Source organism: Ambystoma mexicanum, chromosome 1q (assembly GCF_040938575.1).
Source record: "Ambystoma mexicanum isolate Mex_15411 chromosome 1q, UKY_AmexF1_1, whole genome shotgun sequence".
Taxonomy (NCBI): domain Eukaryota; kingdom Metazoa; phylum Chordata; class Amphibia; order Caudata; family Ambystomatidae; genus Ambystoma; species Ambystoma mexicanum.
In genome coordinates, this window is record NC_090922.1 from 1,237,402,077 (window position 1) to 1,237,427,298 (window position 25,222).

Genomic DNA, 25,222 nt, shown 5'->3' on the forward strand with positions numbered 1-25,222 from the left:
CTGGTCCTGCACTGCACGACTAGCACCAGTGGAAACCCCACCTCCAGACCCAGTCTCTGTTTCTTGCACGGCCTCCTCCTCCACCAAACCCCCCCACCAACCTGGATGACTCCGTGCCATCTTCCCCCATTGGGCCCTGTGGGGTCCCAGCTGCCCCTTCTGCTGCCGAGGAGTCCAACTCCGACCTCCAGCTCTTGGACCTCCCCCCGGCAGCTGAGGCCTGGGACGCGGCACCGGACTCCTCACTCCACGACGAGATGACAACCTGGGAGGAGAGCCGGGCCTTGCGTCTCCGGCTGGCGGTGCGATCCCCGCCGCTGTGCTCCACAGCACCTTCTCCGCCCTCTTCATCAGTTGACGCTGCAGACAGGGAGAAATAAAACACAGGCATCAGGGCACTGTACAATGGACACATACACACATGAAAGTTGCACATGAGTGGCATTGGCAAACCTCAGACATGGCATCACAATCGGCAACACACATGTCATTTCAACTTGCACACATGAGCCATACCACAGCCACATCGCAACTGCCTGCACCATCCATACACATACAACAGCATGAGCAGGCAAAGGTGAGCCAGACATCACATGCAACACAGGGAGTGCACTACACATGCACGCACACCACCACACTTGCATGCATGTGTACACCTCAGCCAACTGTCGCAGTGTTCCGATGGGCATCCATGTCACATCTGCCAATCAGGCTTCCACATCCCGCTGTCACATGCAGCCATGTTGCCTCACTGTTGCACCCTTGTCAAATACACACACATGCACATGTACACAGTGCTGATACATGCAGCTGAAAACAACATACATGCGTGACATCACGAACATGCCCACTTACATACACATTCATCCAAACATGTGTGCCCACACAACTGCATTTGGCATGCAAGCCTACACACACAAGCACCATCCATGTCTCACACATGACAGCCCTCGCATGTGTTAGCCTCATGGTCCTGTACACCCCCACCCATACTCGGCCCCATACAAACAGATGTGCAACCGGCACACTACTGGCACATCACCACACGCACAGCTTACAATCATGATGCATGTACACTTACCGCTCGACTCCAGACGGGTCTGCCTCTCAAGGACCTGGACGTGGAGCCCTGGGGATATGTGTTCCAGGACCCTCATCTGATCTTCTGACAAGTGGCCCCGGCGCCCCTTAGCATCCGCTGCCTTCAAGAGGCGCCAGGCCTTGTTCAGGGTCCTGGACCTGAAGTCCTCCCAGCGCTTCTTGACATGTTGGAAGTCGCAGACTGCCACCCCCTCCGCGTTGATGGCAGTCACGATGTCCGTCCAGATCCGAGTCCCTCCTTCCTTGTCGGCACGCACACTTCCGTAGAGGGCATCATACTGCCCCAGGACTTGCTCCACCAGGACACCAACTTCCCTGGCACTGAAGTTGGTGACTCTCTGGCCGGGGGTTGTCAGTGGTGCCAGATGTTGCAGTGCCCGACATGACAACCCCAGAGGCAGGAGTGGGTGGGCAACTGGGTCCTGGGGCTGGGCTGTGGAGCGATGGAATCCCAGTCGGGAGTCTTCGGTTCCAGCAGGGGTGGTCACAGCAACAGCACCCCTGGCTGATGTGCAGGCAGTAAATGGCAGGGCACATGGGCAGCAGGCAGTCAGGCAGCAGCAGATGGCAGGTGGGAGCGTGGTCTTCCGTGTGCTTACGCGTGGCCAGCTTGATACGGAGTGATTTGGCATGTGAAAATCCTGCACGTCTGCGTGTAAATCGAGAAAAGGCCCTTAGCGCGTATGCACGTCAGCACGCATATGCGATTTCATTGGACCAAAGGCGTTTAGCGCGTAAATACGTCTGTGACGTGACGTGCGCGGGTGTTTCCCTCATTACACGTGATGACAGAGCACACGTGGATTTCCACCAATCGCGTGTGAAACTTCCTGCGCACCCCAGAAATACACGTACCCAGGCCAATCGCGTGTATGCTCAATTCCCTCCGATTACACGCGATGACACTCGGGACGTGCAGTTTTACCACATGTGCTCGCATATGCGATTTCATTGGCCCAAAGGCCACTATGCGCAGCTGTGATGTCACGCGCATGGCCGTAGAGAATGGCGCGTGTAAAAATGAAGATACATGTCCGAGTGTCAAAGCGCATAATTGGTGGAAATGGCCTCATCGCGTATGCACGTCTGACGTGTGTATAAAAGGTACATGTAGAACGCCATTTCCTTGTACGTGCTTTTCGTGGAGAACGAGTGGGTGAAATCTGTACTTCTTGTCGGTTCACACGCGATTTACTTCACGGCGTTTCCAGTTCGTACTCCCTGTTATCTCTGACAGCTTTTTCTCTTTTCCTCTTCTTCCTGGGCCTGTTTCCTCAAACAGCGTTCCCTTCTACTGTTGTCCTGTCTCCTCAGACAGCGTACAATTCTTTTGGCGGGGGTGTTGCCAACGCGCACACGCGCATATTTTTCACGCTTTTGTTCCTGGCAGACGGTGAGTCGCGCACGTATTTTACATCTGTGCTTGCCCCGTGTGTCGCGTACCCCTTCAGAGGTCATTCTAGGCTGCGTGTGACACGCATACGTTCATTCTTGTGTTTCCGGGTGCCACAGCATAGTGCAGGTTTATTTTTCCTTTGACATCTAGGAGGGGTTGCGTGCACCTTACTTCCCTTTTTTGGGGTGCCTGTCCGTTGCGTGACCCGTCATCTTTCCCCAAGGGTGACATACAGCCTTGCTAGAGCACTAGGGTACGATTACCATCTGGTACCCAACCCCTTTCACCCCCAATTGCCCAGGACAATAGTTCACATCGACTCCCATACGCACAATAACATCAGTGCCATGGCTGGGAGTCGACCAAGCCGTAAGGGTGGCAAAGGTGGTCGAGCCCCAAGTGGTGGCTGTGGTGGATCCAGTAGGGGACGTGGCCGTGACTTGCAGGGTGCCCCTAGCCCCCCATGTGTGGAGGAGCAGTCAGGGACACCAAGGCCCCCCCCCGGTTGAGGTTAACGTGGCTGACACCATCCATGCTCAGCCCTTGTTGGACCAGCCCGATGTGGAACCAGACCTGGCACACGGTGATTCCATGGCTGACTTCCAGGTCAGCAGGTCTAGGCCACGTGCGCCGGTGAACGTTGGTGTCATCAGGCCACGTGGATCAGGGGCAGCTAGGTCATCTGCTGCCCCGCGTAGGCAGGCTGGGGAGGCTGCAGGGGCAGCTGCGGCTCCATCGACCCCACCTCTCACACACCCAGCCAGGACAGTGTCGGTCCAAGTCCATCATGCTGACATTCCTCCTGACACCATCACACTTGAGCTAATGCCTGCACCAACTCCCATGCTGAGTGTGCAATCCCACGCTCCTGCCCCTAGTGTCCAGAGCAGCGTAGGACACTCAGGATCCCCACCACCTTCCAAGCGGAAGAGGAAGAGTGCTCGTCCAGTAGAGGCTGATGCCCCAGACACGGCTGCACAGTCCGGCCCGTCAAGGAAGCCCAGCTTCAATGAGGCCGAACTGAATGCACTTGTAGAGTATGTGTCCGCACAGGACCGTGAAATGGTGATTGTTGCAGGATCCAAGACCACACCTGCACAATGTCAGGCACACTGGCAGACCATTGCGGACATCATAAGTGCCCTTGGAATCGTGAGGCGCACAGCTAATGAATGCTACAAGCGCTGGAATGACCTGAAGCGCAGGGCAAAGAATAAGCTGGCCTCAAGTCATGCCGCAACTCTAGTGACTGGAGGTGGGTCTCCAGCAGACGACATAGAACTCACTCCACATGAGCAGGTTGCTGGGACCTACGTCACGGAGGAACAGATCCAAGGCGTGGGAGAACTGGCAGATTACGAGGCATTGTCCGGTGAGTGCACATGCATGTGTGTGTCATCCATGTGCATGGTGTGTGTGGGAGGGCTTCTGTTTGGGCACCAGGTGAGGGTGTGTGTGCCAGAGTGGTTTGGGTCACCCATGTGCCTCTTCCTATACATTCTTGGCACCAGCATTTGGGTATAGCAGCATCCCTTCTGCCAACATTAGACATCCAGCCCAACACCACGCCAGTTGCCCTTGGAGTGTCATCTTGCCACAACATTGTTTCTTATTTACCTCTGTTGAAACAGGCAGATTGTTTGCATACCACCACTTTTACTTGGGATTTCTCAGTCCTATTGTCACATGTATGACATGGCTATGGTACAGTGGACTGGCTTAATTTCCTGGACATGATTAGTTTAGACATGTCCCTGTGCTATAGGACCATTTTGGACTGGCAGCTGCAGCTTAAACATTTGAACCATTTCAATGAAAAGATCAATTATATGAGAAAACTGGACTGAATGAGCAATTGGTGACCTCCTCTCCCTCTTCACTTCATGGCTAGGGTGCATGCCATCTGTGTGATGGCATGTGTATTTGACCTGCCTATCACTGGCCAATGTGTGATGCCACTGCTAGGCAGCATGCAGCAAATGCGTTCATCTTCCATCTTGGTGTCATCAATGTGTGCCATCACGCAGTGAGGGTGCATGCATGGGAGGGTTTTAGTCATGTGGGACATGTGTCAATCAAGTACTGTTTCTGTAGCCTCTCAGCCCTAATTGTGTGCCATAGTGCTAATGCCCGTTTCCATTTGTTTTCTTTTATGTCTTTGCAGGGGATGACGCACTTGATACTTCTGGGGTTGTGAAGATGGTGCAGACCCAGGAGGGGTCTGAGGGCCGACCGACCTCCAGGGAGGGACGTGGTGTGGTGGTGGGTGAGAACCCACAACTGCTGCAGGTCATGCTCTCAAGGGGTGTCTCTGGCTGCACCTCCCCCGAGCTGTATTCAGGTGTCGATTCGGATGATGAGACCTATGTGCCGTCGCAGGTGAGTGTTCCTGGGAGGGATTCTGTTCTGTCCGACCCACCTGCACCAGGGTTAGAACCCTCAATGGGGATGTCAGTGTTGGCAGGTACGCCTTTGGTGGTTACGGATGCAGGGTCACACTCCGCAATTTCTGATCCTGTTCCTGGGCCAGCAGATCAGAGGGGGAATGCAGTCCTGCAGCCTCAGGCAGTGCCGGCACAGCAAGGTGCAGTTCGCCAGACAGGTGTAGTGCCCGCCGACGTGGTGGCCGTCAGCCACCTGGCAATACGGCATGGGAGCAATCCATATACGGTATGGCAACCCAACAGGCAGCATCATCAGAGATGATGGCTCAGGCCATGGATAGGGTGGCCACTTCCATTGTCCCCCCCGAAAGGCTGATGGAGCGACTACAGCAGGCATCTGCCAGTCACACAGGGAGGACATGTTGGCGTCCGACAGGGACAGGCGGGCGGCACTGGAGACTCTGCAGGAAGCCATCTCCATAGAGTCCCAGGGCCACAGGGAAGCCCGGAGGGTGGAACTCCTTCACCTCAGGACGACTCTTGTTGAGCTTGAGGCTTCAACAAACAGAAGAGCAGCTGGAGCGTCTCACCCTTACGCTCTCAGCTGAGATGCAGGCAACTAGAGCGGAGGTCCGGGCATCCCGTGAGTTGTTGCATGGGGACCTCCGCACACTTATCCTCCAGAACGAGACCTACCACACCCGCATGCTTGCAGCCATGGAGGAACAGACTAGGGCTTTGCGTGGGCTGCCTCCCATAGTGCCACCACCTCCTGATGCAGCTGCAGAGGGTGAGGAGAGCAACAGCAGTGATACTCCCACAATAGGGTAGCCGTGTAGGCCATGAGCCCATGGAGGTGTTTTTTTTTCCTCCCCCAAGATCCACACAGGTGGGTTTTGGTGTGCACCCTGTCCTCGGACCTCCTAGGTGGCCTCCCCCACTCCCCCCGGGCCCATTAATGGCCATTTTTTTTTTTTTTTTTTTTTTTTAGGGACAGTATGTTGCCTTGTGTGGCATACGCTGCATTGTGGCTGGGCACATGCAGACTTGTCATGGATTTGGTTCAGATGCTTGGGTTTTTGTCACACACACCCCTCCTGCTTCCCGTTTCCATGGGCTTGCAAAGGGTGTGCCCAAGTGACATTGACGTACATGGTGACATTTGACTCCCATGAGCTGTGTGGGCAGTCTGTAGTCAATACTGTGTATACATTCATAGTGCATATTGTTGTTGTATTGTACACTGCATGGTGTATTGATATGTGCCTCTGCATCCATCTCATCCTCCTAATTTGCAGGTCCATTCCTCATGTCTTCACAATGCGGTCCACCTTGGAACTGGAGTCCATGTTGTAAGCAGTGCATCTACACTCTGGCGTGGCGCTAACACTGTATACTTGGAAGTGTTTGGAGGGCTGCCATCATCAGGTAGTGAGGCTAGCAAATTTTTAAGTCTGTAATGTCATGTTTAAGGTAGGTTGGAGGTTGTGTAGGTGATTGGTATTCTTGGTAAGTATTTGGTAATGTGGGTTGTAGGTCCTGCATTACTGTGAGCATTTCATGTGTGGACATGTTTCCATTAGGGACACTGTAGCTGGTGACACTTGGGGCATGTTGTGGGGATTAATTTCTTTCCTCTCACATTGCATGACATGCCATGGTGTGTTGTGTGGCTGTGCCGGGGAGGGGTTGGGTGACATGGCACTGTTTTCATGTAGTATTTTGCAAGTGGGTATTCATTTCTGCAGCATGGAAGTGTCTTTTGATGACACTGCATTGGTGGTGTTTGTGTAGGTAGGGATGCACACATTGTGACACTTCCACATGAACAATCTCAGGCTGCTATGGTTCTGACAGTTGACTGTCCCTTTGTTCGTCTTAATTGTCAGGTCGAGTCATCATTGCTTATCAGATGGTATGTGCCAGGCCTGTGTGCACTCCACTGGGGTGTGATTTCTATGTGAAGTAATTAGCCACCAGCTGCGTACGGGCTGCCTCACCCCGTGCCCTCTCCCCTCCCATGCGCAGCGGGCGTGCATGTGGTTGGGGATGTGGGGGCACCACCATGTCCACAGCCACGCCCCGGCGTGTTGCAACATTGTGCAGGACGCATGCTGCCACTATGATCCTGCACACTACTGGGGGCGCATATAACAGCTGCCCGCCAGAACGGTCAAGGGAGCGAAAGCGTGACTTGAGCACTCCGAATGTGCGCTCCACTATGCCCCGGGTTGCAATATGGGCTGTGTTGTATCTTACCTCTGGAAGCGTGATGGGGTTCCGAATTGGCGTCATCATGTGGGTGCTCAGAGGGTAGGCACTGTCCCCTGGTGAGGAGGTGATGGGTATCATTAGTGGGGTAGTGACATAACTCTGCATCTGACATGCATGCATGTGCAGTGGCATTCATACTCACCAAGCAGCCATGTATCGCCATGCCGCCCAGCTTCTAGGTCCCGGCTTAGGGTAGACATTCGGTAAATGAAGCTGTCGTGGGTGGACCCTGGATAGTTGGCATATACTGAGGTGATGATTCTCTTAGCATTACATACTACCTGCACGTTGATGGAATGCCAGTGCTTGCGGTTCCTATAGATGTGCTCAGATGCCCTGGGGGGACGTAGTGCCACATGGGTGCAGTCAATGGCACCTAGCACTTTTGGGAATTGTGCCACACCGTAGAAATCGAGGGTGGCAGCCTGCCTTTCTGCAGGTGTCCTGGGAAGGTATATGTGCCTACGAATGATGGGCGTGCAGTGATGATGTTCAAGACCTGGTGTAGGCAGCGTGACTGCGTGGCCTGTGACACCCCACCCACAATGGCACTTGTCCGCTGAAATGATCCTGTGGCCAAGAAGTGCAGTACATTGAGGACCTTCTCCAGGGGGCTGAGTGCTTGGGAGCACAGGGTGGGTGATGTGAGGTCATCCTCCCACTCACTGACCAGGTCCAGTATTATGTGTGGTGGAAACCTGTACCTCCCATACACCTGGTCATCAGGCATCCCAAAAAGGCTGGTTCTGGGAGTGAAAATTCGGGCCCTCACTATCCTCCTCCTCCTCCTCCTCCTCCTTTGGTAACCCACGGCCACTGCTGCTAGGAACGGTATATTCATCCTGGCGTATGAGCTGGTTTGTTGTTTGCGCGCACTTTTATGCTGCGTGGGTCGACGTACGCCTGCATCATGCTGGCGTACGCGTTTCAGGATTGGACCATTTATTTTTCGGCATGTCGTAGGCGAACGTGTGTATCTTCCCGCCCACCCCAGGAATACACGTAGCACGCTCTCCCAGGCCCAGTCGCGGGTAAATATTCCCGCCCACCCCTGGAATACATGTACCCCACTCTCACAGGCCCAGTCGCGTGTGGAACCTCCCGCGCACCCCGTAGTACACGTGCGCACCCCGTAGTACACGTACCCAGGCTAATCGCACGGCTGGGGGGTGGGGGTGATGGGAGACATGGGTGGGGGCCTGGTGGAGGCTGCCCCTGGTGGATGGGGGGGTGCGGGTGGTGGTAGGCATGAGTGGGGGCCTGGTGGAGGCTGCCCATGCACTGCTGGGGGGTGGGGGTGGTGGTAGACATGGGTGGGGGCCTGGTGAAGGCTGCCCCTGGTGGGTGGGGGTGATGGGAGACATGAGTGGGGGCCTGGTGGAGGCTGCCCCTGCACTGCTGGGGGGTGGGGTGGTGGTAGACATGGGTGGGGGCCTGGTGGAGGCTGCCCCTGGTGGCTGGGGGGTGGGGGTGGTGGTAGACATGAGTGGGGGCCTAGTGGAGGCTGCCCCTGGTGGCTGGGCAGTGGGGGTGCAGGGAGACATGAGTGGGGGCCTGGTGGAGGCTGCCCCTGGTGGCTGGGGGGTGGGGGTGGTGGTAGACATGAGTGGGGGCCTGGTGGAGGCTGCCCCTGGTGGCTGAGGGTGATGGGAGACATGGGTTGGGGCCTGGTGGAGGCTGCCCCTGCACTGCTGGGGGGTGGGGGTGGTGGTAGACATGAGTGGGGGCCTGGTGGAGGCTGCCCCTGCACTGCTGGGGGGTGGGGGTGGTGGTAGACATGGGTGGGGGCCTGGTGGAGGCTGCCCCTGGTGGCTGGGGGTGCAGGGAGACATGAGTTGGGCATGAGTGGGGGCCTGGTGGATGCTGCCCCTGCACTGCTGGGGGGTGGGGGTGGTGGGAGACATGAGTGGGGGCCTGGTGGAGGCTGCCCCTGGTGGCTGGGGAGTGGGGGTGATGGGAGACATGTGTTGGTGATCAGTAGTGCAAGGTGACATGTGGGTTGGCTGGTGGGCATGGCCATGGTTGATGGGTTGCCTGTGGGACATGAGCAGGGGTGCAGGGTAGTACCCTGTGGTGTGGGCTGCCTGCAGGGGCCGTGGAGGGTGTAGAGGGAACACCTGGGAGGGCCCACATGGCCAAATCACGTGTAGCATTCCCCGGCACCACCAAAATACACGTACCCTGCTGAAATCGCGTGTGAATCTTCCCGCGCACCTCGGAATACACGTACCCAGGCCAATCGCGTGGAACTTCCCGCGCACCCCGTAGTACACGTACCCAGGCCAATCGCGTGTGGAACTTCCCGCGCACCCAGGAACACGCGCACACGCTATTTTTCACACAGCGGGTGTCCGTGTTTGTCGGTGCCCCTTTGCACCTCATTTGTCCTAGAGGGCCAGTGTATGGCCCATTCATCATGGCTGTATATGGGTGCTTTTTGTTGGCGCACATTTTTTTCAGTCGCAGGGGCGTTACCACCTGCTTTCTTGTGGCGTACTTGTTTGGCCCTGTGCGCGTCTGACCGTGCGCTGGTTTGCCCTATTCGATTCCATGAATACGGGTTGGAGGCGAGCGTGTGGGCGTTCCGCACACTTGCCTCCTGTACTTCCCCCGTGACGCCCATATTTTCACGCGTTGTTCCCCATTCCGAGTGTTACGCCCCGTGTTCCGCCTACTTTTGTGATGTGCGCCACGCTATGTGCGATTTCGCAGTGGCCGTGGCGCACGCTGTTGGATGACCTGTGCGCCGGCGTGCGCGGCGCACATTTTTAGCGCACATCCAATGTTTTTCTCGCGCACGGACTTCCATGAATCGATGTGCGCTGGTTTCCCTGCGATTTTCGCACTTTTACTGCGATTCGCACGTTTTAGCACCTCTGCGCGGGAATTTTCGGCGCACATTATTTCCATGAATCGACCCCTTAATGCTGGCCTCACTAGCCCTGATGAAAGTGGTCTAACCCCTTGACACCACTGAAATGGGTCGGCTCGTTTGTTCTGTGTCCTGGCAAAAGATGGCTTAAAAATCAAAAGACCCGACGCCAGATCACACATTTGGATCCTCCTATGAACTTAGAGGACAATGATATCTCATCACACTGCGATTGGAGCTTAGAAAAATTTCAATCACTCCATATACCAGAATTTAGGAGAATTTACCGAACCACTTTGGTGCATTGACCTTTTTTAGAATTAGCCCATCAACGGACACCATCGGTCTATGATATGAACATTGTGATACCCATCAAGAACCCGTGGGATTTTACGAACATCTGCCCTCCATAGAAACCGAATAAAGAAGGAAATAATTGTTTCATTTGGAAGGCAATTTTTAGATGGCGTAAAGGCAACAGAAAATAACCAAAAAAATGGGGTTTCTCAAAAAACCACTAACAAATAAAACTACCTAGATCCGATTGTGTTGCTGCCTTTAGAGAGAGGCCAAGAGATTGGATGATCAGGTGAACCCAACAACCTGCACATGAGGCCTCCAGAAAGAGACCAACACACAATTGACTGGTGATTTCCTGTCTTGAACTTTTCAGATGGTGGGGTGTTGAGTTAGGAATCTCTGTGCAATTCCCATGAATTCATTCCTTATTAAGTTTGGTGTTGATATGCATCTCATCCCCATGTCAATTTCCTAAACCCATCTGTTCATAGAGATTATACTGACAGACCCCCCGCACAGCTCTAAATCCATCAACTCTCAGAGAAAGGAAGTGGTGTGTCTTTGTTAAATACTTTGTCCCATTCCAGTCGTATTGAACCTATTCACTATTTGATTTGAACAACTTTCTATACCTGCTGAAATCCAATGAGCCACTCCTGCACTGCCGGTGCAAGGCTCTGTGTCTTTGGGATAACCACTATACCGCATCCTGCCTTTGAGAGGGAGTATTTGCATCCCTGTAACAGTACTCTGGAACGCCCAGCCTGAGGGATCGGAGGCTATGCACCAGCATAGATGCCAGAGGACAAAGCTGTTTTCAGGGGTACTCTGCTACTAGGTTAAAAACATTGGTATTGTGTAGCGTGCGCTGATGGTTTCCTCCTGCCCCAAAGTTCAGTGACAATAGCTGATATTAGCAATTATAAATGGTATTCAATTTATAGACTTCAAACTGGTGAAGGGCCGAATAGGACTTGCCGGGTTTCGAACCTGTGTTCTCCAGGTTAAATAGAAATGTCTGAGGCAAGCGCTTAACGCACTAAGCTATCTCATACGGTCAAAAAACTGAAGCCATTGCTTCGGCATGTGATCGGTTCTGTTAACCAGACTGAATCCTCATAGACCCATCCTTCTTACAGAAAAAGTTCCCAGTCTATGGAGGGAATGCAAAGACTCAGAGAATCTACCATCTACAGAAAACCTATTCGTGCATGAACCCTTCCATCCTAGGGTCAACAGTATCCCCATCTGTGTCAACTCATAGAACCCACCTTTTCTACAGGTGACCAGTTCTATACCCCTGGGTGAATCCCCAGAACTTGTCATTACTACAAGTGGGATATTGTCTGTTCTTGACACAATCTACTAGCTGTGTTAATCACATTAATTCTTGTTTTTTATTTCTTTATTCCATTGTAATTGTGGGCCATCCATCCACTGGAAGCAATGCCTTGAGATTGGCATTTGCTACCCATTGCAGGTGCATGTGGGCTTTGACTACAATTGGTTAAAAAGGGTGTTGTGGGACGTCCCCTTGATTCATTAAACTTACTGACACAATCCCAATGTTTTCCTCAAAGGTGGTAGTTTTCTCTCCCTCTCTCTTTCTCCCCCCCATCTCTCCCCCTCACTCTCCATCTAAATCCCCAGAAACCATCCTTCTGGCATGTGGCCAATTTCTTTGTCCCTCATGTATCCCCAAAATCCAACCCCTCACTGACAATGTCCACAATACATCTGCCCCTGCCAGTGAAAGATAGTCTGTACATGAGCAAATCTCCAGACCCAAGACCCTAAAATTGACCAATCGCTTTCGATAGGCAAACTCTTAGAGTTCATCAATCTTTCATGGGACTTCCTGCATCCCCTTTGCTAGAACAATACAAGTCTAAATGTGCATCTGGAAATATTCCCCCCTCACCCCAAAATATATTTAAACAGTGGTTGCTCCCCTGCTGGTATGTCAATACTCATTAATAATGCATACATGTGTGACAAACCAAAGGGCGTCTCACTTGCTAGTCTCCGGGGCTCTCCCTCTCAGGTGGCCAGGGCACAGCCATCGCCTTTGGATCCAGACCCTGGGGGTGGACCAGTGTGGGTGGGGGATCTTTGGGGAGTGTGGGTGAAGCAACCAATGGTGAGATGCGGTATCCCCCCCCCTTTCCTGTGCCCATACGCCATCCTATTTTATAGGATTGTCCAATGTCCCAAATTCCCCCACCCCCTTTCTACACAAACAGTGGGCCAAGGAAGACAGCGACAGAGTAAAGAGTCTACCACTTACATATCTCATTGGACATGTCCCATTAATTGGGTCAGTCAAAGTCAAGCACTTGACCTTCATCACATACATCCGAGACCCATTAGCTCCCCCCACACGGATGAAAGGTGGAACATAGAGACACACTCGGAGCAAGGTGAGACACGAGAAGGAGCAGCTCTTCCAGGGTGAAGGCGAACCCACTGGAGCAGGATGATCGATGGACCAGAGCGAAGGGTAGGGAACCCCTAAAGATCCCTGCAGGAGGTTGTTGCCTCCTTGAAACCGTGAAGTAGATGCAGAGAAAGCCAAATCCCAGACAAGAAGAAGCCTGCATTGTGTTTAAGGACACCAGAGGCCCTCCCGGGTGAATGACAGAGTTGGGGAAGAGAGGCCAAGTCTGTGGTTTTAACCTTGACTCGTGAATCAAAGCCGCAGAGACAAGAAATGAATGCACACAACCGGTGAGTTAGCGAAAGACATGAAAGGCCGGTTTGTGTCAAGGAAATATTGAAGCCGCAACCATGTATCTCAATTGAAGGTTGCGCGCATGCTGATGAGACGCGAACTAAAGCAAACCAGTAATGAACTTTTAAATTACCAATAACTGTGAAACCAGTGATACAGAGTAGTGCAGTGGTCCAGCGAAAGGAAATCGCCCACTCGAAAGTCTCCGCAAAATGTTTGTCTTGTATGAAGCGGCAAAGTGAACGAACTTTGAAATGTGCAATGGTCAAGATTAACCCTGATGAAAGGGGAAGTTAAAAAGATGATTGCTTTAAAAGAGGAAGATTTCTTTGAACGTTTCCGATTGTGGTACCAATACCAAGAGACATTGGGGCAAACAACATTAAGGGAGAGCTGAAGTGAAAGTCGAAGTGGTCCTGCAGAGGTCTATGGTAAAAGCCTCGCACATTCGAAAGTCATAGACATCAATGGGAGACCTGAAACATGAAATAACTCTGGGGAAGGGAATCCCCGCAAGTGCTGCAATTGCGAGGTCAGAGCCGGACTGAGGGAGACCTACGTGAACTGTTTAACTATGAAAGATATTTGGAAAGCTGGAATATAACGTGGAAGGCCAAGCGGTCCTTGACCCACGTTTTGAACTGTTTTTTTTTTTTGATAACCTGAGCCAGAATGTGTCATCCAGTTTAAGGGGAGCTGCCTTACTCAGTGCTGTTCAATGTGGGGAGGAGAGCTGACTCAGCCACCTTGATCCTTTAGGTTAGAACACTGACTTTCCTTTGCATACACATTACCCTTTAAACACTTTAAACACTTTTTGTATAAGAGATAGGGCAGGCATTAGGTTTTGTTATTATAGGCCATTTTGATTTGACATAGACTGATTAGGTCTGGGTTTTCTTTATTATTTGATGGCAGGGTCTACTCCCATCATAGCTATAGGGCAACGTAGGAGTTTTTCCAAACTCCAAGAATCTAATAAAGGTTTTGAAACTTGTAACTTTTGTGTCAATGTCATACAATCACTAGTGCTGTAATGCTCGCACACCACCTCAGACCCACACGTCTAAAACTTTTGTGCTGCTGATCACACAGCTAGGAGGATGCACCACATGAAGCAACCATACGGAATAGGGCTTGCTGCACCAAGAGTAAACCACCGACTAAATCACTTTCTCTCCCTCATGGAGACCGGTCTACCACTCCTACCAACAAGGTGAGGTATTTGGCCTTGTCAGAACATCCTAGCTTGTCTGTTCTAAAAGAGAAGGCACTTCTATGAGCTAAGTTGTTGTTACTTCCATTAATAACCCCATAACCTGAGCAACATAGGTTCACGGACAACACTTGCATGTTTGCGTCAGCCACACAAGCATCAATGTATTCCAAGTGGATAATAACTCTATCCTTGCTAAATCTGTATCAAAGTTATCTACAATACATGTTCTTTTTTTTCTGCTAGTCATCTGTGACGTGCATTTTAGATACACTTACTGTGCATCTCCATCCTTACCGCGTTAGTGAGCAAATCTACTATAGTCTTCCTCCAAGTCATTCAGGGATATTGTTCCGTGACACAGGTATTGTCGATTAACCCCTCAGCAGTGGTCTTGTCCACCACATCTCGGTCTGAATATTTAAGGTTGGGCGTTTAACCTTAACCAATCACAGTCAAACATACTAATGAACATAAAGCCAATAAGCAAGTGCACATAATTACCAAAATACAAATGTTCACTTAAATATATTTTTTATATCCTTTCAGTATAGTGGATTGCATAGTTAAACTATAAAGAAGTACAAATTACACAATATCGTGGATGGAACTCCTTGCGCCAGCACCCTGTATATATCAAAAGCATGGCACATCCTCCAGGAACCAAGAGTAATTGTTTCTCCGAACTGCTCTACTTGAAAATAATAATATGCAACCCATATTTATCTGGCTTGTGACTCAACAATAATGCATCAGTATTTACCACTACAGACTCTCTTTGTCTCCTAATGTGCAGGAAGTGGGGTGGGGGGTGATGATGCTACAATGCTGCTCTCAGATCGAAGGTTCATATGCTTCTGCTCATACTGGAGCTGCGGCCGCTTCAACTTCAAGTCATTCTGAGAGAAAAGGGAGCAGAGTGGAACGATCAATCACTGCTATATCTTTGAAACACAAAACTGCAACATCTAGTTATAACATCTGGGAAGGGCATAGGGTGCTAAAGGAACATAAGAAATGGCCTGCCACCATCATAGCCTAAACACATCTCCCACGGCCTAAAGAAGTGTCGTGTTGCAGTTTGAATTTCTGCCACCACTAAAATTCACATATACCCTCAAAATATTTAATTCAGCACTATAAACTGTTATCCAGAGTAAATGCACACATGGGTTGAGAAAGCATAATGCTTTAAAGTTGGAAAACACTTGTTATGGTAGGTGTAGTGGTTCCAGCATTCCCGGCAACCCCAGAGGTAAAAGAGTGCATTTGAACACACTAAGTTCTAGACCACACTTGTTAGACGTCTGGACCATGCTTGCTGTCCTGAGTAGTACCCACGGGGGAGGCTTTTTGATAAAACGTGAGGAAAATTGTGCATTTTAAAGAGTATTTTTTCAGTGACACTGGCCCAAACTACTAGCCGAATGGTGAAGTAACTCGTCAAACTGGCCCACATGGGACAAAAAAGTGGCCCACATGGACCAATAAAGCTGGCCCACAGTGGCATTTTGTGTTTTTGGTTCGTGCATTGCACTATATGCCAGTCTGAGCCGAATGCTATCTTTACCCTATAGGCCAGTCTGAACCGGTGCTATCTTTTCAATGAAAACGAAACACTCAGCCCCTGCATCGCCCAAATCCTTTCCGTTACTCTGCTGGGTGTGCGTTTTGGGGTGAAGGAAGCAGTGCAGTATGTTAGTGCAGTGGAGAGAGGCATAGCTGACAAGACCATGGCTGCTCCTGCCTGTAATCAAAATGGTGTCAAACGGGCGGACGGGGGCACGAAGGATCGACATTTTGGAAAAATCCCAAATATGCAAGTGTAAAAACCTGCACATGGCCATGTGGTGTACCGTGTACCGCATTGTGAAGGGGGGCTAAACGCATGTCACTTGGGCCAAGGATATCGGGACCCCCATGCGCCCTCCCCCCAGGATATTGCGTCTCCGCTCAGGTGATGTGGGGCTGGATTGATAACGGACACAAACGAAGCTGCATGTGCTGTGCAGTCCTGAGGGGCTGTGCTGAGCACACAGTGTCCTGGAGGGCTGTCTGCTCATGCTGTCCTGAGGGGCTGTGCATGCGTTGTCCTGAAGGCTGAGAGCACCCAATGTCATGAGGGGCTGTGTATGCTGTGTCCTGGGGGGGCTGTGCATGCAGTGACCTGGGGCCCTGGGGGGGCTGTGCACGTGGTGACCTGGGGCCCTTGGGGGCTGTGCATGCAGTGTCCTGGGGGCTGTGCATTAGTGGTCCCCTTGGCTGCCTGTGCACGTAGTGTTCTGGTGGGCTGTGCTCACATTGTTTCAGGGGTCTGTGGCTGTGCTCATGGAGTCCAGAAGGGGTGGGAGGGCTGTGCTCACAGTGTCCCAGGGCTGCACTCATGGTGTCCTGGGGGGCTTTGCACGCAGGGTCCTGGGGGGCTGTGTTTAGGCCAGAGGGTAAGTCCTGCATGACTGCTTCTCTGGGAAACTCCCACTTGCTGTGTAGGGCTGCGGCGCCAGGGGCGGTCCCCCGGGAATGAGATGCGAGCTGCTGAAGGGAACGGCAACAGCCTCAGTGCTTGGTTGGGCTCTCCCTCGGAGGAAGGAGTGAAAGCCTGCCCAGTGCCCAGTGAGAATCTATTGGGTTACTGGGCAGTTAGGGGGGTGTTGCAGGATGAGGGTCCAGGCGGGCCTGGCAGGCACAGGGTGATGAGAGCTTTGGGGTGGGGGGGCAGTTTTCTGCAAACCTGGTGGGGGCTATGGGGCTGTTGCAGAGGAGTGAAAGGCTCTTGTTTTCATATTGCCCGAATCTTTAATTTTGACATCCAGGACCACCGGTAAGACCTGCCCATGCCTCGCTCAACTCACACGTGACGCCTCTCAACTCATACGCCTTGGGGGGTGTCACTTTGTAAATTAATCAGTTTACTCACCCGCCGCCCACACACTTTAATGGGTTGTCATGTCAAAGTGCAGAGAACAAAAATCGGGCGATTTCACCCCCCGGGGGACAAAAAAGGCTTAACAGCTGGGACACTTGCCTAAAGAGCAGATTCCAAAATGCACACATCCACATATGTGTATAAATAGAATAAAATGCACCCATCTACATATGTGTAAATGAATAAATGCACCTATCCCATGTTCAATACTCACAACTTCCCCGAGACACGAGGGACACATGGCCACGGCCACCCCAGTCGGACTCTAACACAAAGGAGTCACAGTAATGTTGGCATAGTTTGACAGCTCAACCCCAAGGAATTACGTTTTAAATTTAAACATAAGTCTAGTAAGGAGCCAGTATTATTAATCGTGGGTGAGTAACATAGATCGTTTGAGTCAGAATGTATAGGTGGTTCCATAGTGGGAGGTTGCTTCGGCACCAATACGGTTGCCGAAGGAGTGGGCGTAGCTTTTGTCAAAAAGCCAGTGATTTTAGGCTGCCGTTTGCTGGTTGTATCAAGGTTTCCAAATGTGTCCCTTTTACCTTTTTTTCCAGACATGGTGCGTCTTTTGACCCTTTAGGGTGCCTTCCTGGGCTCCGAGGACGCTTACCCGTACTGACAGGTCCACAACGGAGACCATATGTACGCTGTCACACACATTTCATGATTCCAACTGCCACAAAAATAACAATAGCTGTGATGAGTATGAGGCAAACTTGCCGTTGTTCCAGAGGTAAAAAACTGCTCGAGGAAGCTCTCGGAAAACAGGGAGTGAAGGGCAAGAAAGGCATTACAACCCAAGTCCAAGCCAGGCCTCAATACAAGAAGAAAGGTAGACCTCTTTACACCCACACAACCAATCCCAAGAACAGTCTGTTCACTGCACCAAAAGTGGTTCCAAGAGCATAAACCCAACGGTCACCACTGCCACCCTCATTATACGTGTTAAGTAAAACACAGAATGATACTAGTCAGTACCCAGTGTACCAGCGCCAAAGGACAGCCTTTCAATTCGATATTAGAAAGAGTAGTGTCTGAGCGGGAGGCAGGTGGCAGATAAACCGATAAAAACCGGTAAGCTGCCACCATCAACAAGGTCCCCCCTCCTCCCACCGGGTGCTTTGTATGACCGCACTCACCACATGCTAACCCAAAGGGGCATTGACGGCCACAGCGCACTCACCGCTCAGACCCAGCCGGACTCCACCAGGGACGACGACCACGCTGTCACCCATGCCCCGTCTGGTCCTGGGCCTTGGTGCCGAGCTGAGCTGCCTCAATCACTTTAGGCTACCTTCCGTGGGGCCGCCCGTCACAGCCACCGCGGCCATGCTGATGACAAAAATAGGTGCGCAGCGGCCCGATGAAAGGTAAGATTTTAAAAGAAAAAAAACGTATATTTTGGCGGCTGGGGCCCATCACTTTTTAAGTGATGGGGCCCCAGCCACCACTCAAAAATACTTCTTTTAAAACCTACTTTCCGTGGGGCGGGGCCCCAGCCACCGGCCCCACGGAAGGTCAGGTTTTAAAAGAAAAAAAGTTAAGTACGTACTAATTTGGGCACAAATAAATCAACGGGCCCGCGCCACGGCAGAGTCATCCAACTCAGTATGGGGCCACGGCAGCCCTGCCTGGTGGTCGAAGAAAATTGGCCTGGGCGTGGCACTCCGGTCAGCAGCACACAGGTCACACAGACAGAAGCCCGGGTGCGGACTCTTGGCAAGTCAGGACACCACCAGGGGACCGCGCCGCCGTCCAGGCCCCGACCTGGCCCTTCCTTGCCTGATCACTGTGACAGGCTCACGGCAGGCTGCTGCTTTCGGTCCAAACTTACCTGCTTTGCCAACTGGGACTTGGTCTTCTCTCCTGTCGGGGCCTCAGGGTGGGGAGCCGCACACTGGCACGCACAAATGAAAAAGCAGGCAGAGGGGGGCCCCAGGACGCAACTAGGCTGCACCACGCAATGCAGCAGGGCAGGCTCTCTCTCTCTCACACGCTATGCCTAGACACCTTCACTTCACAGCAACTCGTGAAATGAAGATGGCGCCGCACTGCCTCCTGTAACAACACGTCGCCATGTAATTTCACTGGCCCAAAAGAACAGCCAACGAAAACTGCACATTCTGTGTTACTATATAGAATGTATTAAATACTGGATAGTAACAACAGAATGGCAGTTTTCATTGGCTGTTGTTTGTAACTTGTTGTTCACTGCTATTGCTGGCCCCTTTCAGGCCCAGCCAGCCATGGCCTGCACATGCAAGCACGAGAGATCCCAATGACAAACAAACACAATGATTTATAATGAAGCAAAGTGAAGAACAAATAAAGCAATTGCACGTGTGCTGGCCCCCCATGATTAGTACCGGTGCCCAAAAAAAGAGTGCTGTGTTGGGCACCGGCAACCACCCCCATAAATTAATCACTGAGTCTAATATCCCCATCTCTTAATCGTTTCTCAGCTTCTCAACAGGTGTCTATGGTCAACCAGGATAACCAACCTCTTTTCCTCCCATTGTGCCATCACAGGTGTCACTTTACCCCGTTTTCATGGGAAACTGGTTTTCCTGTGCCGATTTCCCATTAAAAAAATAACTCTACAAACTGAAAATGGGCAACGGGAAAATAGAAAAGAGGTTATTGTCCTCAGCAGCTGGTACACAGAGGACTCCGGTGACAGGTAAGCAGTGGGGTAGGGGAACTGTGCATTCCAAGGAGGTCCAAAGTGGTCCGAAGGAGGCAGGCACCAGGTGCCAACAGTGAAAGCAAGATGATGAACAGCCATGGATTAATGTGGACAGTTACTGGGGAATTGTGCCATATTCTAGGGTGACTGGTCAGCACTGCTACCCAGCATGCCGATATATTTTAAAACCTCTATAAAAGTGTGTGTAATTGTACCTACTACTCTGTGTCCCCAGAACACGGTCTTTGATTGTTGGTATTTTGTTAAGATAAAAAACATTTTCTGGGGGCAAGCGGGGATAGATTTCTGTTGCATTCAAAAGCATCGAGTCATTACACCACATCGTTATCACTTCAATCCGGAGCATGTCCTGCAACTATCAGATTAGCATCTATGCCATTGGGTGCCATGGTTTACAATTAGTAATGGAAAAAGGGGGCCCAAGTGAAAACAAAGACTTCAAGTGGGTTTAGAAACGGGGTAATGTACATCCCCAAGCAAGAGGATGAAGGGATCGGGGGTAAGGTTGGAAGAATTATTTTATTGTCTTCACAAAACCCCCTTAAAAATGTCAAGGGACAGTCACAGGGAACTCCCCGAGGACACTGGCCATTTATACCACCTTCAAGAAGTAACGAGCACAGGTTGTGCATAAGAAACAAAATCATCAACTCTGCAGTCGCCAGGCACTGGATTGAAAAATCCCACAACATCACCCACATAAGATTCCAAATAGTTGAGACTATTATTAAACACAATGCGCATGAAAACTTGGGTCTCAGATTAGAACAACGTGAAACTTACTGGATTGACAGCCTAGATGAAATGACACCAGGAGTAATCAATGAAGACATGAACTTCTTGTGTTACATTTGATGGGATAATGCCCAATACAGACTGAGCATTTACACTGCTGCCCACAAGATATTCAAACCTAAGCTGGCTCCCTTTCGGTACTTGAAGCTGCATAATTCTTTGTGACCTAATGCGATTTGGGATTTGCACTCTCTCCCTGTATTCCTTTCTGGACCTGGTTGCCGCACAATTATTTGTACCTCCACACAGTCTAGATGACAGTGTGAACTTATTAACTTAACACATTGAACATTAGAAAACTGCAGATGCCCTTTGTTTTTGCCTTTTCCTACCCCTCTTGATCAACACACATTTGGTTATTTCCAATACCCATACTATGGCCACTGGGGCCGTAAACACACACACACATCCAAGCTTGCACCTTAACATATATTCAGGTCGTGAATAATACCATGCTCAACGGGGCGTCCGGTGCGATTCCTATGTACAAGGCACTGCAGATTCACCATGTTTTGCCAACCAAAAAAGGGCTACCCCCATTCATCAATACCATTCATGTGGTTCTCCAACCACAAGATAGCCGGCATTCCGTGCGTCCATTTCCATGGAAGTACAGGACTCGGGGCGAATGCCGGCGGGTGTCCCAGGACGTGACTCGTGGCATCACCTAGCGACGCCGGCCAGCACATTCATTTAGACTGCCTTGCTTAGCGTATCGCTTGCTCCGCAGCAAACTGCACGCCACAACGCTACCCGCTTCCAGGCAACAAGTTGGTGACACTTTCAGCTTCTTCCCGACACTTTTTTTTATTTACCTACCTACGGCCTGATAAACGTTACCTTTAAGATACAAGACTGTTTCCAAATGGCAAACGCACCGCTATGAAGTTCCAGGCACTTTTTTCCTTGTCAGATCAGCCCAGCATTTATCTTTAACTGCACCAAACTCAATTTTGATTCCCCCCAACTAAGCTACATTATTTTCATTATTTCTGACACAGATTTCAGGAAGCTATGTCACTTTGTGATATAGTTTATTATTTGCAGTGGGAACACTTTCCCACATATTTCGGGACATGCCCCGATTTTGATTTCTGTTTTTTGTCCTCCTCCATTTCCTGTTCGGTCTGCGGACAGAACACCACAACTGATATGTACTCACATATATTCACATCAATGCGCCTTTATTTAATGTTGTGGAAATCACTACTTGTGTTGACCATTCACTACTTGTGTTGACTAGTGATCACGCGTGTTTTGTGGTATGATGCGAATGACATGTGAACTGAATTTAAGATATGTGGTGTTTAGCCCAGATGACAGAATCCCTTCCGAAATGCATTGGCTCACAGTGCCACGATAACCGTCTGGAAACTCACGCTGCTTTTTGAAAGGATTAAAACATTCGGAACTGTTTTACACGAAATTGATTGAAAGCCGTTTTGTTAACTCTTTTGTTTAAAAATATAAACAGTCAAGAGAAGACATTTGTGTAGCTCTACTATAAGAGTACACTGTGAGCAAACCAGGAATTAGGAAGTCTTCCTAGGTCACTTTTTTGGAATATTTTAAAAACTAACCATACCTCCCTGCCCCCTCGGCGTTTCCCGGGTCTGTAGCCGACATGCATGGGGGGTCTGCTATAGCCTTGTATGTTATATTGTGTCTTAACTACCTATTTTTGAAAAATTGCAAAATCAGCACTCTAGCGGACACCTACACTGATCTGATAGTGTAGGGCTTATGGCTGGAGTTGGTCAAATGTCACTGTCGCCAGTGCACCCCAGACTGCAAAGCCAACCTTGGGCCAGGATTTCAGCCCACCAACTGTTATGGGGTTGGAGCCAACCCCTAACATACAAACACACCTTCACAAATATACGCACCAAGCCCCACTTCCAGTATGTAAAATGTGCCCCTGGACATTACTATAATATTCTGTCAATGAGGGGAGTGCTTTCAAAGCAGACATCCCATGCACTTTACATTTACATATGCAACGAGCTCGTGTTCATGCACTTTATTCCCAACACATGGACAAGCATCCCATTATTATTACACAAAGCACTTGTCTTCGAGGGAGGCTTTGATTTGAAAATAGAAATGTTAAATGCATTGTACACTTTAAGACCATATATATATAATAGCTAGTGCAGTAGATATCTAGGTTGGTGGCACAAGCTTAGTATTATGGACTTCCATCTGTCTGATAGTTTCAAATCATTCGTTAATTCATATAAAGGCACCAGGCACTTTCAATAATAGGCAGCCAGCAGTGGAACAGATTGATTTTTCCATTCTCTCCCATCTTGTTGCCTCCAAACCTATTTTTTCTGTAATCAACTTTTGGAGATGCACTATGGACTTTGTTAGTTGTAGCTGCTATATACCGTCTATGCCAGGAGCGCAACCATTATAAGTGCCTTCTCTAATAAAATATATAATATATATTGCAGCAGTCACAATATTAGCACCGAGGGTGCAGATCCTGGTAAAAATCACTACTACATTGGCACAAAATAGATATCGTCGGAAAAGGAACAAAGCTGATAGACTGCTTATTTTCAATAAAACTGTAGCTGCTATTGTTAACCTACATGGACCCGTCTACTCCATTTTGCCATTTGAAAAGGTTTGCAACCTAAGGTGATGACCTATGCACTCTACCGATTGAAGCTGCTAATTTCGCACATTGTGATTTGGAAAGGTCCTTGCAACCTTTTAGCGATGCATTTTGGACTTTACTAGTCAAAGTGGCCAATGCAACGCTACATGCATAATTTGCACATTGCTATTTAGAAAAGGTCTTACAAACTTTTGCGGATGCACTATGCACTTTATGATGCAAAGTTGCTAAAGTAACTTTATATGCACAAAATGTTCCTTGCATATTGTTATTTGCAAAGATCTTGTTTATGGCACTATGCACCTTACCAGCATGTGTAATGCAGCAGTAGAAACTGTAGAAATGCATTAACACTTTTCCATTACTCAGAGTCAACACCGTTTCTGTCTCAAAATGGCCGAGCAGATGTCTTCTCATAGCTGCATACTGCTTTTGTAGAAAATAGAGAAAGCACCACAAAACACATAAAAAACAGAGTTTTTGTAATGTTTTTAAACATGATCCTTGACCTGATTAAACTGTATGTGTACAAGTAGCCAAAAGGCTATGAAACAGGTTATACCGTCTTTCTATCCAGGTCTACGTGATGAAACAAACTGAAATTGGCTTTTCAACTTTCTTGGTCGGCAGTTTTTATTACAATACAAGCTATATATATATATATATATATATATATATATATATATATATATATATATATATATATATATATATATAAAAAAATGTGTACCTGTGGAAGCCATTCATTATGAATTGGGGCTCACCTACATTGTAAATGTGATTATATGGAGAAAGATGATGTTGTTTAGGAAACTAATAACTTCTCCTAAGGACACTTTGTATGATCTTTTGGGTCGAGGTTTTCGATTTGATACAACGGCATCTGATTATTTGTCAAAATTGAAAATGGATCGCGTAGAATATTTGAACCATCTTGGCATCTCCTTAGATCTTCTTATATTTAACCCCCACAAAGTGAAAAAGAGATTTGAATGGTGGGATTGGAGTGTCACTGTCAAAAATGTAACTGCAACAGTCTTATACAAACATCTTGTGTGTGATTTTAAAAAACTGGGCACAATTGAATCCTACTTATTTCTGTTCCCTGATAAGGGCGCGCGACAGAAATATATGCCCTTCAAATTTAATGTCCTTCCAACTCGTGAAATCTTACATATACGACATGTGGGGGATGAGTTTCCACTGATTTGTAGATTTTGTAATTATCCGGATTCAATTGAAAATCTTTAACATCTAAATGGTGGACTGCGTCACTCTTAGGAATGCAAGAACACAGTATTTTGGGAAATTTGTTAACGATACAGGGGTCATCAACTTAGACTTTGGTGGAAAATGCTTCATGGGAAAAGTAAATCATTACAGCGTGCGGTAGTTAGGTTCTTGGAAAACACATGTAAACTGTATACTGAGTAATGAATATGAGATAAGTCAATAAGCATGTTAAATTGTATGTTCACTGTATATTGTGTTTAATTGCCTTCTGGTTCTTGTCTGTGTTTGTTTAGATTTGGGAACTATGTATAAGTTATTCATCTAATTTATTTAATGATGATTTTTTTTTAATCTGGTTTTCTTTTTGAATTAGGTTTTTATCTTCTGTAAAGGTTATGTTTATAACCATAAACAACACACACACACACACACATTCCCTTGGAAGGAACATTTACCACAAAGATTTCAAAACAAGTTCTTTCATAATTTCAATTATTTTTCTGTGAGAACAAGGAAGAGGAAGGGAAGATTTCAGAGTCATGTGTAAATACAGATCCGCACACATCACAAGAATGGGAATTATGCCACAGAGAAAAAAACAGTTAAAGTTAAACGAGACCCATACAAGGAAGAAACGGAAATGTATCAAAGAGAA

General features: G+C 49.2%; 1 protein-coding gene across 4 annotated transcripts in view; it reads right to left on the reverse strand.

Moving 5' to 3' along the window:
- ATG4C (autophagy related 4C cysteine peptidase) overlaps positions 1-25,222 on the reverse strand; it is a 522,028-nt gene that overhangs the window by 452,131 nt on the left and 44,675 nt on the right. Inside the window, exon 2 of one of the 4 annotated variants that reach the window (XM_069642012.1) lies at positions 15,038-15,173. The exons of the other annotated variants lie outside the window; for them this stretch is intronic. The gene's annotated coding sequence lies outside the window, so the exon portion shown is untranslated. The remainder of the gene's footprint in view (positions 1-15,037; positions 15,174-25,222) is intronic. 4 annotated transcript variants of the gene reach the window in all.